Below are 16,315 nucleotides of genomic sequence, written 5' to 3' on the forward strand. Positions count from 1 at the left end.
CTGCGCACTTCAACCGTTGATTTAACGAAGCAAGTTGCGTTCGTTAAAAACTCTGTTAGTAGTTATCGTGATCTTAGTTTTGGAGTATTATTCCTGTTTTCTAGAGTCGCAATAGCGAACTTTGTTCTAGTAGTTAGAGTTTGGAAGCCAACAACGCATGCGCAACGTGGGACAACAAGGAAATTACTCGGCAAGGAAACTTCTTCAACAAAGACGCCGTGTCAAGATCCTAGCGCATTCCTATAGTAGTTCCAGAGGTGGCGGTGGTAAGAGGCGTCCGTAGACACTGTCTCCAGTCGTCATTTTTGATAAGACACCCATATCATATCATATCATATCACTTTGTTCTCTGTGTGGTTCATTTATTTAATACACACGTCGGTATGTTCAATTGACTTTGCAATTTTAATTGCTCCTTGCACTGTCCATTGTGCTTTGCACGCGTGGGTTTGTATCCCACCCTCGTTGCCACTGTTAAAAGATGAATGCTGAGTCATCTGATAAAGAAAAGTCTTTATTCTTCTCTGCTCCGCTACCCAGGAAAACCAACACTTCACATGAACATTCTAAGGTGAGCTCCACAAGGAAGCTACCAAGTACACTAAGAACATGGGGGTGTACGGAATATACCAAAGTGTACACCTATAATAGATGTGCAGAAGTATACCACATAAGATTGTAACATTATGGTCCTGAAGAACAGTCTTGGGAGCCATCCTTAAATGTTCATGCCCCCAGACTCCTAAAGAACTTTCACAGATGTTATCCAGCAAAGCCCAAAGAGGAAGCACCCCCTTTGGAGGGAGGTACTGTCACGATTGGCCAGATTCAACATAGTCCAATGAACAATAAAAAACAAATCAGTCGGAAACGTTATTGCAAGCGATTCAAAATAATAGTGCAAAACTCTTTCTGGAGCAATGTTTGTTGATTTTGCAACAGTCTAACATGGCTGACGCCCACACCATCAGAGTGGGAAGTCAGCGTTCTAGCGTTAAAGTGGTTCGCGGCAAGCCAGGTGCCAAAAGCGCGAACTATAGAACTGCACACTTCAACCGTTGATTTAACGAAGCAAGTTGCGTTCGTTAAAAACTCTGTTAGTAGTTATCGTGATCTTAGTTTTGGAGTATTATTCCTGTTTTCTAGAGTCGCAATAGCGAACTTTGTTCTAGTAGTTAGAGCTTGGAAGCCAACAACGCATGCGCAACGTGGGACAACAAGGAAATTACTCGGCAAGGAAACTTCTTCAACAAAGACGCCGTGTCAAGATCCTAGCGCATTCCTATAGTAGTTCCAGAGGTGGCGGTGGTAAGAGGCGTCCGTAGACACTGTCTCCAGTCGTCATTTTTGATATCCAGTTATTTGATTGGACATTATCTGAAGAAAGACAAGTCTGTGTTGTATCGTTCTCAGTTGTTGGCATTATACTATAAGAGAAGATTAGACAAGCAAAGATTTTAGGTTAAAAAATTCACCTGTTGTTTTAAGGGGTAATTAGCAAGTTAAATAGCAAAATTTACGAAAGGCTTGAATGAAAGACAGTGTTAATAATTCAGTGTTTTAATTCCAGGTGCATCAATATTATTGTGACTACAACATTACAGAGAGAAGCAATAGCCTTTAGCCAATTGGGTAATTTACAGCTTATTAATAGATATCTATATTTAAGTAATCTAGCATAGTGTTTTAAGGGTTGTTGTTTATTATATCTTACTTCACTGCAGGCACAGAGCTAGAAGTGTACCAACTTGGCTGACCCAACTGCATAGACATCAGGAACCAGTCGGTCTCTCTCTCTTTTCCACTTCCCCTTTCCCTGCTATTAGTGTACTGCCCTGAAGTTTAGTCCTCGGGCGGTGCACTGGTGGCGGGGTGTTGGGACCATCATCGACTCCTGTGGTTCTGGTTTGGCGTATGACACCCATTGGAAGTGGGCTAGAAGGTACTCTGTGGACTTAGCAGAACTGATGCATCACCTCTGCTGCGTGGACTTTCTTGATGCAAGAAATTTGCATCACCTTCTCAGCCTGCAGCCACATTGGAACTGCATTTTCGGGTTGGTGCAGGTTTTCACAGCACAAGCATCTTGTTGATAGCATCCTTGACATTGACGCAGGACTCCATATTGCATGCACCACACCTTCTTAACAACCAGTAGGTGAGTGACGCTTCCTCGACCTAGGACTTCTTCATGCAAGTCCCCTTGTTTACTTCCACCTTGATGACACAGGACCTCGCATCGCATCTCTACAGGTCCTCGGAACTGACACTGCTTGACACGTCTCCATCCCAGACCTCTAAGCATGAGCGAATTTTGCGAATCTGGCATTCGTGAATTTTGCGAATTTGCAAACTCGCAATTCGCAAAATCCGCGAATTCTCGCGAATTTGCAGATTTTTTTTTCTGTTCGCAAGGATTTCTGCCAGTTCGCGAGGGTTTTGTACCAGTTCGCAATTGCAAACTTACATGTCGGCTCGCAACGGTCGCGATTATGTTGTTTCTACGTCTGGTTCATCATCACAGGTTCCCAGCACCCTCTGTTTCACCCCTGCCACCCTCTGTTTCACCATGCCACCCTCTGGTACATCAATGCCACCCTCTGGTTCATCATCACTGTAGATTATGGGGGGAAAAAGCAAGCACACCAGCCCTGCTTCAACTGACATGAATTAATTTGGGGTTGATTTATTAATGTGTCACTGTTTTAAAATTCCAGTCTGGCACCTGCTTCCTTATCTGTAATTTGCTTTCTGTTGCAGTGCAATTTTTTTTCCAGGACCTTTTATGGCCTACTTGCAGCTATTCTATGAGCCTGCTGTGAGGGTCAGAGCAGGGTCATACAATTGTTGCAACTAGCAACTGAACTCTGGAGGGGCCCCAGTCAGGAAGCACAACAGGGAATGGTTACTAATGATGAATTTGAACTTTTGAACCTGCTGAATGCTTTCATTTTTGCAAAACTCGTTTTTCTGCAGAACAGCATTACAGCAACTGTAATGCCCCAAACAAGCTTACTTGTGAAAGTTGATTTCTAATCCAAAAGTTATCCAAAGAAAGTCAAAAGGCCTCAAATCCAAAAAAGTGCAGGCAAATGTCAACCTGAGGAGTTATTCTGATAAAAATCATCATTTTCAGAAGGTCTATGCTGCTTGCTAGTGGATTTCTTGTGCAGAATTGCAATTTTTGTAATTTCGCGAGTGCGAGATTATTCCTGCCTACATGTTCGCAATTGCGAACTTACACCGCACGCCGCAAAATTGTATCACCAAGAAAAAAAAATCCGCTGCGTGCGAATTTGCGGACTTTCGGTAAATTCGCGAGCGTTCGCGGATTGCGAATTTACCGAAAATCTGCAAAATTCGCGAGCGGAACGGATTTTCCGCCCATGCTTAGAGACCTCGCACCACCAAGATTGCGTTGCACATCCTCAATGCAGGGCTCCACAATTCTTCGCAACCAGGATTTAAGGTACTTTTATTCCGCGGATTGGATTTTTGTCATTTTGGTCTTAAATTATTTATTAACTTTCCTTCTATTACTCTTAATTGATGTGGGATTGTTTTGTGTTCCACTTTATTACTGTTTGAAGTGCTAAGTGAATTCCTTACATATTATTTTTAAATTAAGCCTGAATGCTCCATTCCAAGTTACCAGAGACTTGAACACAAGCTAATTTGAGGTTTGCTTGTGGCTCCACCCTGACAAGGATTGGGATATCTACTGAGTTGCTCAAGACAAGCAGGAGCTGTTTTTGGCATTCTCATTGTGGGCCCCATTTTCTGAGGCACTGACATGGGAGCATCAATAAAAAGCCCACCAGACACGAGAAACACTTGTACTCTGGCTTGGAGCCCGAGCATGGGCTAAGCATTGCAATGGCAGGGCGGACCTGACCCTGCATCGCCAAACTCGTAATCAGACCCTTAGTGATTTGTACTATGATAAAAGTGGAGCACTGAGTTTTGCATGTATGCAGAAGGTCTATTAGGAGAGTAATTTTACAGTGAGATTTTTAGCCTGGCAGGCACAATAACAAGCTGCAAAATATAAGATACATGCCTTGAAATGCCCTGATCTGGGGTTAAGTGTAAGGAGCAGGTGAAGCTGGGTGATAACATGCTCGAGCATTATAGATTGATTTCTAGTCAGAATCATTTGGTTAATTAGGATGGTTTGGATAATTTTTAGTGGGTCTATAAATATTCCTAACTCTATCCAGATGTGGTGGCTGAATATCTTTGTTTGCCAGTGCAATGTTGCAGGGTGTCCTAATACTGGCATCATTCAGTATGGGGAATGTAGTTAGTTTTTCAAAAAAGGAAAAGACAGCAAACATCCAAACTTGTATCACCCAATTACTCTGCTGGATTCAGATTATAAAATAATTATGAAATTATTAGCTAATAGATATTATTAGAGAGAGGCAAAATTGATCCACCTAGATCAGAATGGTTTTATTCCTGGATGACTGCTTGGCACAAATACTCACTATTTAGCTGAGGGATTGGACTATTTTTCAGTGAATAATGCGGAAGCTATAGTTCTTTTAGATGCAGAGAAAATATTTGACCTTTGGTCAGGGAAATGCTTTTTAGTATTTTTGCCAAATTTGTGCTCCCTTCCCAGACTACAGGGTTGATATTAAAGACGTACCTGAATGCAGAAGCTAGCATTATAGTTAATGATAGTGGCGGGTAGATTACAAGTTAGTCATGGCACCTGGGAAGGGTACCATTTATCGCCAATTTTGTTTGCTTTCTTTATAGCGCCATTGGCAATTGTGATCATGGTGAACTGTGATATTTGTCTCCCCCATTGAGCAGATGGGAAAGATAACATTATATGCAGATAATATTATGTCAATTCTCAACTCCAATGAATGCGCGCAGGAGAAAGAGCTTGAGATTTTTTCTTAATACAAGAAGTTAGGGTGGATATAATATTAATTGAAAGAATACTGAAATTATTTTATGTAGCTGTAACTCGGATGGATTATTCCCAGATATAGTTTCCTTATTAAATGACGGGCCGAAGAGGTATTTGGGTGTTAGATAGTCCTCAAAGATTGAGTATTTAAATGATGTTTAACTATGTTTGCACGGTGGAACTCGGTCACCCTAACTATCTTAGGGCTGAACTCCTTGATTAAAATGTCAATTCTTCCACTGTTTTCTTTTTTCAACCACTCACTGGGGCATATTACCAACGTTTAGCGATATTTACCGCTAACGATGCTTAGCAACGAATTTTTTAACGCTAAGCATCGCCGGAAATTATCGCAGAGATAACTTGCTATTAGCAAGGTTTATCTCAGTAGTGATAAAAATTCTCGCGCTAACTGCCAATTGAGAGATTATCTCTGGAAAACCAACGATAATCTCTCGAAGTTTGGCGTTAGCTTGATAATAGGGGCTCACAAACTTAGCCATGTTATCCACCTTCCATAGGATATCATGGCTAAGTCAGGAAAATACCAGGTGTAAAAAAAGCAGTGCTAACCGCGGTTAGCGCTGCTTTTTTTATCACTAACAGGGTTAGCGAAATCCTTGATAATAGGAGAAATGTCGCTTAACAACATTTCTCCTATTATTTTTCTCTGGAACGCCACCTTTGCATCTCATTAGAGATGCAAGGGGAAGCTTAGAGAAAAAGGGTGCTAACATGCGAATTTGCGTGTTAGCACCCTGTTGGTAATAGGGAGATAATTTTATCTCCGCTTTCTTGGCTTTTAAAGCCAAAAAAGCGGAGATAAATCCCTTGATAATATGCCCCACTGTGTTTTAACTACATCTTTTTTCAAAAAGTGTAGTCTATATTTACATAATTTATTTGGCAAAATAAAGTTGATTGATTAGCACTAAGCACTTTATATGAGGAATCGGAGAAGGGTGGTCTGCCACTTCCCAATTAGAACGAATATTATTTTGCTTATTTTGCACAGTATTTGTCCAGATTTAATGTAGGACTCAGATTCAGTGATTGTTTTAAGAACAACCTGTTATTGCTGATTTTCACAGAGCATGATATACATGATGTTAGGATTAGCATAGTCACCTAAAAAGTTTGCTGCAAAAGTTTGTGGTCTATTGTTTGGAAACATATGGATCTCTATGGGCTATTCCTTATATTAATGCTGATATACCCTAGTCAGAATTAGTTGGGGTCTTTGGCATTAGGTTGGACCTAATATAGTTAGAAAATTGGAGCGAGCTTGGTTTAAGAAGGTAGTGGACTTCTGGACTGGAAAAAAGTGGAAAGATTTGATCAATTTAAAAAAAAATTTTTTTATTGATTTTGTGACAGCGGATAGTTGTACATGGTACAATTCAACATGAGTAGAAAAAAACCGAACAGCTCCAGCAAAGCATAATTTCCTAGATAGAGAAAAAAGAGAAAAAAAGAGAGAAATAAAAAAAATACGGTAAATTCAGAGAACAGAGAGGTTGTGATAAAAATTGGAACAAAAATAATTAAATCCAATTACAAATAGGAGCCTAGAGTTTTTGGACAAATACCTTTCTTTTCAGCCCCTTTAGTTTATACACCACATTTTCAAGTTGATAAATACTTAATAATTTGGACTGCCAATAATGAAAAACTGGGGGGTCAACATCTAGCCAGCGAGAAGTTATACAATATCGGTATACAGACATACAAATAAACAGAAAGCCTTCTTCTTCAGTTGCTTTTCTGCCGATTTGGTCTGACTGGATTCCAAGTATTACTAATTCTGCGGATAATTCAATTGGTGTCCCTAAAATACTATTTAAAAAACATTGGGGCATATTACCAAGCAATAGCGATAATTATCGCTATTGCTTGGTTAGCGTGAAAAAATTATCTCTGAGCTGCGGTGATTTTTATCGCAGATAAACCTTGGTATTACCAAGGTTTATCGCAAATGCGATAGAAATCGGCCGCAATGCATGAATATCTCTGAAAAGTCTGCGATATTCATGCATTAGCGAGCTAATGCTCTTAGCCATGTTATCCACCTCCCATTGAATAACATGGCTAAGAACTGCTCGGGGCAGGTGGTAGATTTTGGAGATATTCGCGCTTAGCGCGAATATCTCCAAAAGTTGGTAATGGGAGATAGCGATGTTAGCGACTGTTTTCAGTCGCTAACATCTTGGCACGCCCACTTTGCATGTCATTAGTGATAAATATCACTGACATGCAAAGTGGGGCCCAAGATGGTCGCTATCTCCTACTAGCTGTCGCTAACTGGTGTTAGCGACAGCTAGGTAATAGCTAGGTAATAGGGAGATAATTTTATCTCCGCTTTCTTGGCTTTTAAAGCCAAAAGAGCGGAGATAAACCCCCTTGATAATATGCCCCATTGTACTTCCATAATAAATTGGACTAGTTTGTGACAACAGAAGACCATGTGGTTAGAGTCTGCAGCAAAATAGCTACACCGGCTACACTTTTCTCCACTTTTGGCTTTCCATTTCGCCAGCTTAGCAGGGGTATAATATAAATCAAAAATGGACATAAAATATTGGCTTTTAAATGGTCCGTTAAATAAAACCCTACTAGCCAGCGCTATTGATCTAGATAAATCAACAGTCCTAATTCCGAGGTTTCTTGCCATTTATCTGTATATACAGTTAAATTATCCTGCATTCTATTTAGCATCATCTGGTATATTACATCAATTCTACTTATTTTCCTGCAGCTTTCTAACACATCAATTTTTCCCATCGTATTAGTGTTTAATACGTTTTTCGCCTCCAAAAAACTCTGAATTTGAAGATGCTTAAAAAAATCACTTCTCGTAAGATTATATTTTTACTGGAGATAAGAATATGAAGCATATTGCCCATTCTGATATAGGTCTCCTAATAAACGCACCTCGCGACAATGCCATCTCTGCATGATAAGGCCTCTGAAAATATCAGGCAGAACCGGGTTGTTCAAGAGTGGTGTATAGTAATTCAGGTCTATGCAACAATTGAATCTCTTTTTGAAATGTTTCCAGATTTGAAACGCCGATATCATAATTTTAAATTTTGTTTTTTATTAATAGCTAGGTTCTATTAATCTCATCAAGCATTGTCGTGCTTCAGCCCCCAGAACCGTTTCATAAATAGATGGCCTAACTGATTCATCCATAACAAAGTCTTGAAAGATTAAAATTCCCATAGATCCTAATGAAACTGCCCATTAGTATAACCGAACGTTCGGCACCCCCCAGCCTCCCCTGATCCTAGGTAGAGTACACAATTTAAAAGATCTTCTGGGTCTCCGGTAACTCCAGAGAAACCTAGAAGCAATTCTGTCTAGTTTACTAAAAAAAGCAGAAGGGAATAATAAAGGTATAGTGCGAAACAAATAAAAAAAATTAGGGAATATTATAATTTTCAATACATTAGTGCGACCATACAGGGATAGATGTAAGTTATTCAGTTTCTCAAGAGTCCTATTAGCGGACTCTAGTATAGGGTCTGTATTGAGCCGTACAATGTCCTCTACTTTGGCAGATATTGTTACACTAAGATACGAGGCTTCAGCCGAGAACGCCACGCCATCCGGTCTGGCTTCAGTAGAGTGGATCACCTGAGTTTTCGAGATATTCAGTTTATATCCCGACGACTCACCAAACTCCTAGGCTAATTCTATAATTTTAGGTAACGCAGATTTGATATCAGCGGTGACGATAGCGACATCGTCAGCATATGCAAAAACTTTATGTTCTACTTGATGGATTTTAACGGGAGGGATACCGACTTCTTTTATTAATCTATTCAAACAGGGCTCGATGTACAACGCAAACAACAGGGGGGAGCAAGGGCACCCTTGCCTCGTCCCCCTTGTTATCGATAAAGGATCAGAGGTCTCGGAAGCAACCCGGATAACAGCTTTGGGGTTAATATATAGCGCCCGTACAGCATTTATATAGTCTATAGGAAACCCCTTCCATGCCAACACAGACCACAGGAACCCCATGTCAACCCTGTCGAATGCTTTTTCTGCATCCAACAGGGGAACCCCGACTGGGGATCCCGTGGCCTGCGCCCAGTCTAGCAAAGCGATAATTCGTCTAACATGGTCAGTTGGATCCCTTTTTTTGATAAAGCCATGTTGAATCTTAGAAACCAGGCTAGGCATAAGATCGTCCAGTCTATTGGCAAGAATCTTAGAAAAGATCTTACTATCCAAGGTTATGAGAGAGATTGGCCTATATGACCCTAACTCGGTGCCCTCCTTTCCTTTTTTCTTAAACACTACTATAGTAGCCAAGGACCAATAATCAGGTGGATGACCCTGAAAAGCCTGCTGGTACATGTTAAGTATTTCTGATTTAAGCATGTTACGAAAAGTGCGATAAAATTCCAATGGGATATTATCTGGTCCCATCGCTTTTCCAGGAGCAAGACCTAGAATAGCTAATTCAATCTCTTCCCACGCGATGGGAGCAGCTAATGCAACCTTATCTATTTCCTAGAGTACAGAATTATCGAGATTTCTCAAATAATCTGACGTATTACTTACTACACTAGTACCATCGTTTGACTTATTATATAACGACTGATAAAAATCACGGAACGCCTTTAATATCCCAGCTTTGGATTCCTGGTTTACTCCTTCTTGATCAGTGACTTTTATGATGTCGTTAAAAGCAGCCTTCTGTCTAAGTCTTTGTGCTAGTATTCTACCCGTTTGTTCGTTTAGTTTGTAGCATTCAGTCTTATATTGTTAATATTTAAGTGCTACCTGGTCAGCTAGATAAGAATACGCTACAGCACGTTCGAAGGTTAAAGTGCGTTGGGCGTCCTCAATACCCTGACCCGTTTTAATGCTAGTAGCAAGTTTTAACTATGCCTTCATCACTTTATCTAATTCTTTCTTAAATTTATTTTGTTTATTTTTCTGCTGAAAATTGGAGTAACTAATAGTTTCTCCCCTTATTATTGATTTAAAAGTGTCCCAGACTATTTGGACCGAAGCTGTCTCGTTATTGCATGAAAAAAACTCATTGATAATTTTGGCCATATGCAGAAGATAATCCTCATCCATCAGCAAATTCATTTGGGACGACCACTGTCTGTTAGGACCTTTATTTTGGGAGAGTAATTGTATTTCTAATACAACAGGGTTATAGTCTGACACAAGTTGTGGCATTATATCAATATTTGCTTTCTCCATGATATCTGGAGAAGTAAAAAAATATCTAAACGAACAAACTTTTGATGTGGGACTGAAAAAAAAAGTGAAACCAGGCTCGGAAGGTAGCAATCTATTCCACACATCGATCAGCCCGTTCCCTAATACTAGTTCCCTGAGGGCTCTATAGGTCCTGGTCTTACGACCTTTATAATTCCAAGTTGTCCTAATATTGAGATCAGCTTCGATATGCACATTCAAATTCCCACACAAAATTATAGGACGACACCAGGCAGCAAGCTCTAGGTTGACCGAATTCATTACCTCACTATCATCTAAATTCGGCCCGTATAAAGAGCAAACAGTAAACCTATTACCATCAAAATTAATTTCTGCCAATCCCCATCTCCCCCATTTATCTGCTAAGGTTCTAACACATTTCCCTAACCCCTGTTTCATAAGGATAGCAACTCCTCTTTTTATCCCAGTCTGCTTTGAATATACTGAAAGTTCAAGACCTAAATATTTCAGCAGATTCCGCTTGTCCCAAGAAATATGTGTCTCTTGTAGTCACAAGATATCGATTTGTAATAGTTTAATTATTTTACGTAAGATCCCTTTCTTCTTGAGATCATTACGGTCATTAATATTCAACGTACACAGCTTTACTTTCTTATCCATTGTAAAACTTCAATAATGACAAGATTAAAGCTTCTCTATTTTGACTTATACCTCACAAACATGATGAACATAATACATTTGTCGGCTCTGCTGTACATTCAGAAATAACTACCGCTGACTTACACCCCCCTCCACCACCCACACCACCACCACCCCCTAGCCTGCAACCAACCTCCCACCCCAATCACCCATCCCACCACATGAGATTTGATCCAAGTCAGTGAATTAGCTCAAGGTGACTTTTAAAATTTTGGCTAGCATATTTAATAATCTGGAGTGTGGGTAGATTTGAGGCCTTCAAAAACTTGTAACGACTTTATTGGAAGCTCCTGACTGTAAGAGGCCATGAGAATGGAAAATAATTCTTGCCTCCACGAAGAGTCCTGATCTCTACCAAAAAGCTGGAAAAGTGGGTAAAGTACGAAGGGCTAGAAGTAACAAAGAAGATGTGGGATGAAATTAAAATATTGAATTTTAAGGTTTTGAGAGGTGCCAATGGACATAGAATGTTATTCCACAATAAGTGGCTTCTATATCGAACCCCACAATTTTAGCACAGTTTGAATCCTGGCTGGTCTGGCCACTCTTTTTGATGTCATTCAGGGGGCTGTCGCAAATTGGTCACATAATCGGCTCATGCATCCCTAATCAAGAATTCTGGAAATGTATACTTAAGTATCTTGAGAGGACTTGGCAGATACGTTTAGCTCCTAGTGTACGGTTGGTAGTTCTAGGATATGATCCTGCTATTTGATTAGCTCCCAAATTTATAAAATTATTATATGTGTGTGAGAGGTTAGCCTGGTATATGCTGTCCACTATTTAAAGTGGGCACCTTGTACCCGTCCACCCAACACTTATGGTGATTTAAGAGGTCAAAGATGACCTTAGAAAGGTATCCAAGTGGTAGCTATGGAGAGCAGTCTTTAGGCTTAGTCTTGAAGGAATGTTAAGCAGCTTGTATTACCAGAATGTAATCATATTGTATTGGTTAAATAAAAGGAGAACCACACAGTAGTTATCAAAATATGCATTTATTACTATAACACACTCTTAATACTTCCCAGTATCTGCTTTATGCAGATAAACACAAATCGCACAATACTGTAGCACAGAAACAATCGTAACACTAATACACAGTGGCTCCAGGGGGAGACCAAACCATATACTAAAATAGTGGTTTAAGAACCAGGACTCGAGTCAAGATAGTGTCTAGAGGTTGTAGAATAGCTGGGATCCCAAGGAACCACCCAAGGTGAGTAAGTAGGAACCCCACGGAGAATGGGTGCAGTGTGGGAACATTACCACATGCGCCGTACAATTCTTTGGGAGATTCGCGGTTGCAGTTTCAAAGTTTAAGGACCCTTCGGCGTGGACTTCGAAACACCAAGTGGAAGTTAGGAGATTGGAGAGCCACCACGCTAGTGGATGCCATGGTACCAGAGTTACCTATACCAGGGAAGCCGGGTGCATAGGCCTGAAATGGCATCGGAAACCGCCGTCAATCTCTATGGAGTACTTCAAAGAAGAGTCACTGCTGGAAAGAAGAAAAGTGTCTGTTGGAATCCAAAGGTGTATTCTTGATGAAGAGTACCTGAAAGCAGAGGGAACAGAGTCTGAGTCACTCAAAAGTGACCAGGGGCTCGGTAGACGAATGTCCATCGACGTTGGGTACTTCAGGTGCATTGAGGGGTTTCTTAACTCTGCAGCCATCGGGACCAGGAGATGTTCAGGACAACCAGGAGAGGGATATGAGCTGTCCCATGAAGGATGTTGAGTGCTGGAGGGGTGCTGTTCTGCCTCAGCCTTAACAGCATTTTCGTTAGGACTTGAGGTTCTGGTGCGCACTGTGAGTGCATCCTTTCTGGGTCTATACTGCCCGCCAGCCATTTAATGAAACATTGCAGCTGTGCTGCCAGGTAGGAAGCCTAGAGGTCAGGGACCCCTAGTCCACCTGTGGCTGCGGAGCGCTGCATCCTGTGCAGACCCATTCTTCAGTGTCCCAAATCCCACAGAAAATGTATAATCTGTGAGTTCAGTTCACAGAACGTCGCACATGGGATCCAAATTGTGAGCGTCCCAAATATGTAAAGCAGATGGGGCAATGCCACCATCTTCAGGAGGGACAACCTGCCTGCCACTGGCAGTGGAAGGGACCCCCAAAAGTCCATGTAGGCACGAAGAGCACAAAACCTCTTTCCCACAATGACCTCTATTAGGTCTGCTGTTTCATGATATACCCTCACTCCCAGATATTCTAGGCATGCAGGTTATTATCTTAAGGTCCCTAGATCTTCTGGAGGGTGTTCCGTAGGCGTGAAATACCTCAGATTTCTGCCAGTTTACTCATAATCCTGATAGTGCTACAAACATTTCCAATTTACCCAGCCTATGAATCCCGCCCCTAGACCCATCGCTTCCAGAACTGTATAGAGGTATTGCCATTCTAGACTTTCAAAGGCTTTTTAGATATCTACTTCAAATATTGCAGTTTCTTCTTTGGCATAGTTCTCTGCCCTCAGTATGGCCATGAGGTGCCTGATGTTGATGGCCATATTCCGTTGTGGTATAAATCCTGTTTGGCCTGCGTGCACTAACTAGGGCAAGTGGGGGAGCAATCTATTTGCCAAGATTTTGCTTAGTATTTTATAGTCCATGTTCAGCATGGACAGTGGCCTATACAGGGTTTTTATCATGAGGCGGTTTTCTGGGCTTCAGTACAGGGACTATGACGGCCTCCCTTGTAGTGTCGGGCAAATCGTGCTGTTATCTCACTGACCGATATAGTACAACCAGCTTAGGGGCCAGCTATTCAGCATATGTCATGTAGAACTCTGCCGGGAGTCCTTCCGTGCCCGGCGGTTTCTTCCACGTCATATGCTTGATGGCTATCTTCACTTCCCACAGTGAAATGTCCGCCGCCAGTTCCTCTGCTTCCTCAGGCTCTAGCTGAGGGAGTTCCAGCTCAGCAAGATAATCTCCTTATGCCTCTCCCCCACTCCCCACGATACTGCTGTATAGTTTGGTATAGTATTTGGCAAAGATGTCGTTGATCTTGTCGTGTGTATACCGCCTGCACCCATTGTGGTCCTCCAGTTCCATCATCAATGACCCCTGTTGTGTGGGTTGGCGATCCACGCCAGCATCAAGCCTGTTTTAACATAATCTGCATGCATGTGGCCTATGTATTGCAAATAATCAAAGGCTCGCAGTCTCTTTGTCTGTGGTGCTACTGTCTTGCGCTCTTCTAGGAATGCCTCTTGGATATCGGGGCGCTCCGGTCTTTTCCTCTCCATCCGTCGTATTTCCTTTTAACAGTTATGACGCCCGCTGTTAGTGTATGCCTGATGCCTGTTATTTCTGCTATGCAAAGGCCTCTAATGGTCACCTTGAAGGCATCCCATTCTGGAGTGGGGAGGACGCTGTTCCTCCATTGTCATTTAAATATTGTGTGATCTTTTCTCTGGTACCTTCCCTAAAGACCTGGTCTTCCAACGTCTCGGGCGCAGTCGCCAGGTAGGGATGGACGGAGCTCGGCTCGTCGAGCTGAGGCCAAGTAGTAAGGGGTTATGATCAGATATCATCCTCATCAGGTACTCAGTACTTGTCACCTGGAAAGTGTGGTGTGCATAGGAACGTGTCCAACTGTGTGTGTACCTCATGTGTCGATGAAAAGAATGAGTATTCTCTGTCCTGGGGGTGTAGGGTTTTCCATGAGTTCACCGGTCCCCAATGTCCCTGCCAGTCTCGAAACGCCATTGCATGTCGGACCGTCGGGGAGTCTGGTAGAGGCGGGTGTGACCTGTCCAAGTCTACATTAGCAATGGCGTTAAAGTACCCGCCCATGAGCACTGTGGTCACCAGATATGGGGCCAGCTGTTGGGATAGTCGTGCCAGAAATAGTGGTGGTCCATGTTCAGGGCATACAAATTGACAATGATTATTTCTCTGCCCTCTAGCCTCCCTCTCAGCACTACATATATGCCCTTGGGGTCTATTAATTTACTGGTAACCTGAAATGGAACGCCCCCCTCACCCAGATCATGGCGCCCCAGGCAAAGGCAGAGTATGTAGTGTAGAATGCTTATCTCCACCATCTCTTCTGCAGAGCTTGGCCCTCTTTTGCCGTTAGGTGTGTCTCCTCGAGGAGCGCCATATGTATCCCAGTCTGTTGAGGTAAGGAAAGACTTTATACTGTGTAGTCATTGTTTGCATGCCCCGTATGTTCTAGGTTAGACTTTTGTACTTTGTGCCAACTGCCATCTCCCAGTCCTTCCACCCAACTCTACCATGCCTCTCTGTCCTTTTACAACTACTAAAATGAGTGTATGGTACAACTCGTGTTTCACTTTTCAACAATTCAGTAACATTATAATGAAATCCCCAATGCCCCATCCCCGGGACAAGTAGGCAAAACCCTTCCACCCAAACCACAAAGTCAGAGTCGTGGACTGTCATCCACAAAGTTAGGGGGTGAGTCTATGGACGCATCCGATGCGTCCACCGGCCAGCCCGCCACTCAGCACACGTATTGCATTAGTTCATCTGCGTGCCCTAGAGTCTCACTCGCCTTCCCCCTCATTGAAGCACTCCTACCTGCGCTGTCAGATGATCTCGTCTGCCATGCCAGGTGTCATGATGGGGAGATCCACACTCGGGGCCTCCGAGATGGTGGAACCCCGCTCAGAGTCCGTCCCTGAGCCGCCCAGTTCTGAATTGCCTTGTGGGAGCCCCTTCCCACTGATCAGAGCCACCATATGCATAGCATTCCATCGCTCCTGCTGCGTCTCCACCTGCATCGGTGCCAATGAGCCCCGCCTAGCACCCTTTCTGCGAGACCTCATGTGTTGGTTCCCTTGACGTCTTGGGTCTTTTGGTGGCAATATTACCCGGTACTGCTCCAACCATGTCCATGCCTCCTTTGGGGAGGTGAAGAATGTTGTTCTGTCTGGGGTGGACACTCGTAGTTTTGCAGGGTACTGTATGGCATATTTGTATTCGAGTTGGCGCAGTTTGGAGTTGACAGTCATGAAGGAGCTCCATTTTTGTTGGACATCCCTCGAGCAGTCCGGAAAGAGGCCCATCACTACATTGTTGACTCTTATTTTGCCTTTCCTCTGGGCTTGCGCCAGTATCTGTCACAATAATGCAGCAGTCGTGCTATCACCGGTCGTGGTGGCGCCCCCGGCGCAGGCTGCCATGCCGGTACTTGGTGTGCTCTTTCTAAAGCATAACATGGCGAGAGGCCCTCCAGGGCCACTGCTGTGCGAAGCCACTCCTCAAGGTACACCATCATGTCCATTACTTCTATGTTCTCAGGGAGTCCCGTTATTCTCACGTTGTTTCTTCTGGAGTGATTTTCTGCATCTTCCACATGGATCTTAAGTAGATTCACCTTCGATTCCAGCCCTGTGAGTCTTTTCTTCAGTTCAGAGATCACAGGGTCCATGGTAGTGAGTTGACGCTCATTGGCTGTAACTCTTTTCGTGGGGCGGCGGTGATTGTCCCGCAGTAATCCCAGGT

This window comes from Lissotriton vulgaris, chromosome 4_1 (genome assembly GCF_964263255.1).
Source record: "Lissotriton vulgaris chromosome 4_1, aLisVul1.2, whole genome shotgun sequence".
In the NCBI taxonomy this organism is placed as follows: Eukaryota; Metazoa; Chordata; class Amphibia; order Caudata; family Salamandridae; genus Lissotriton; species Lissotriton vulgaris.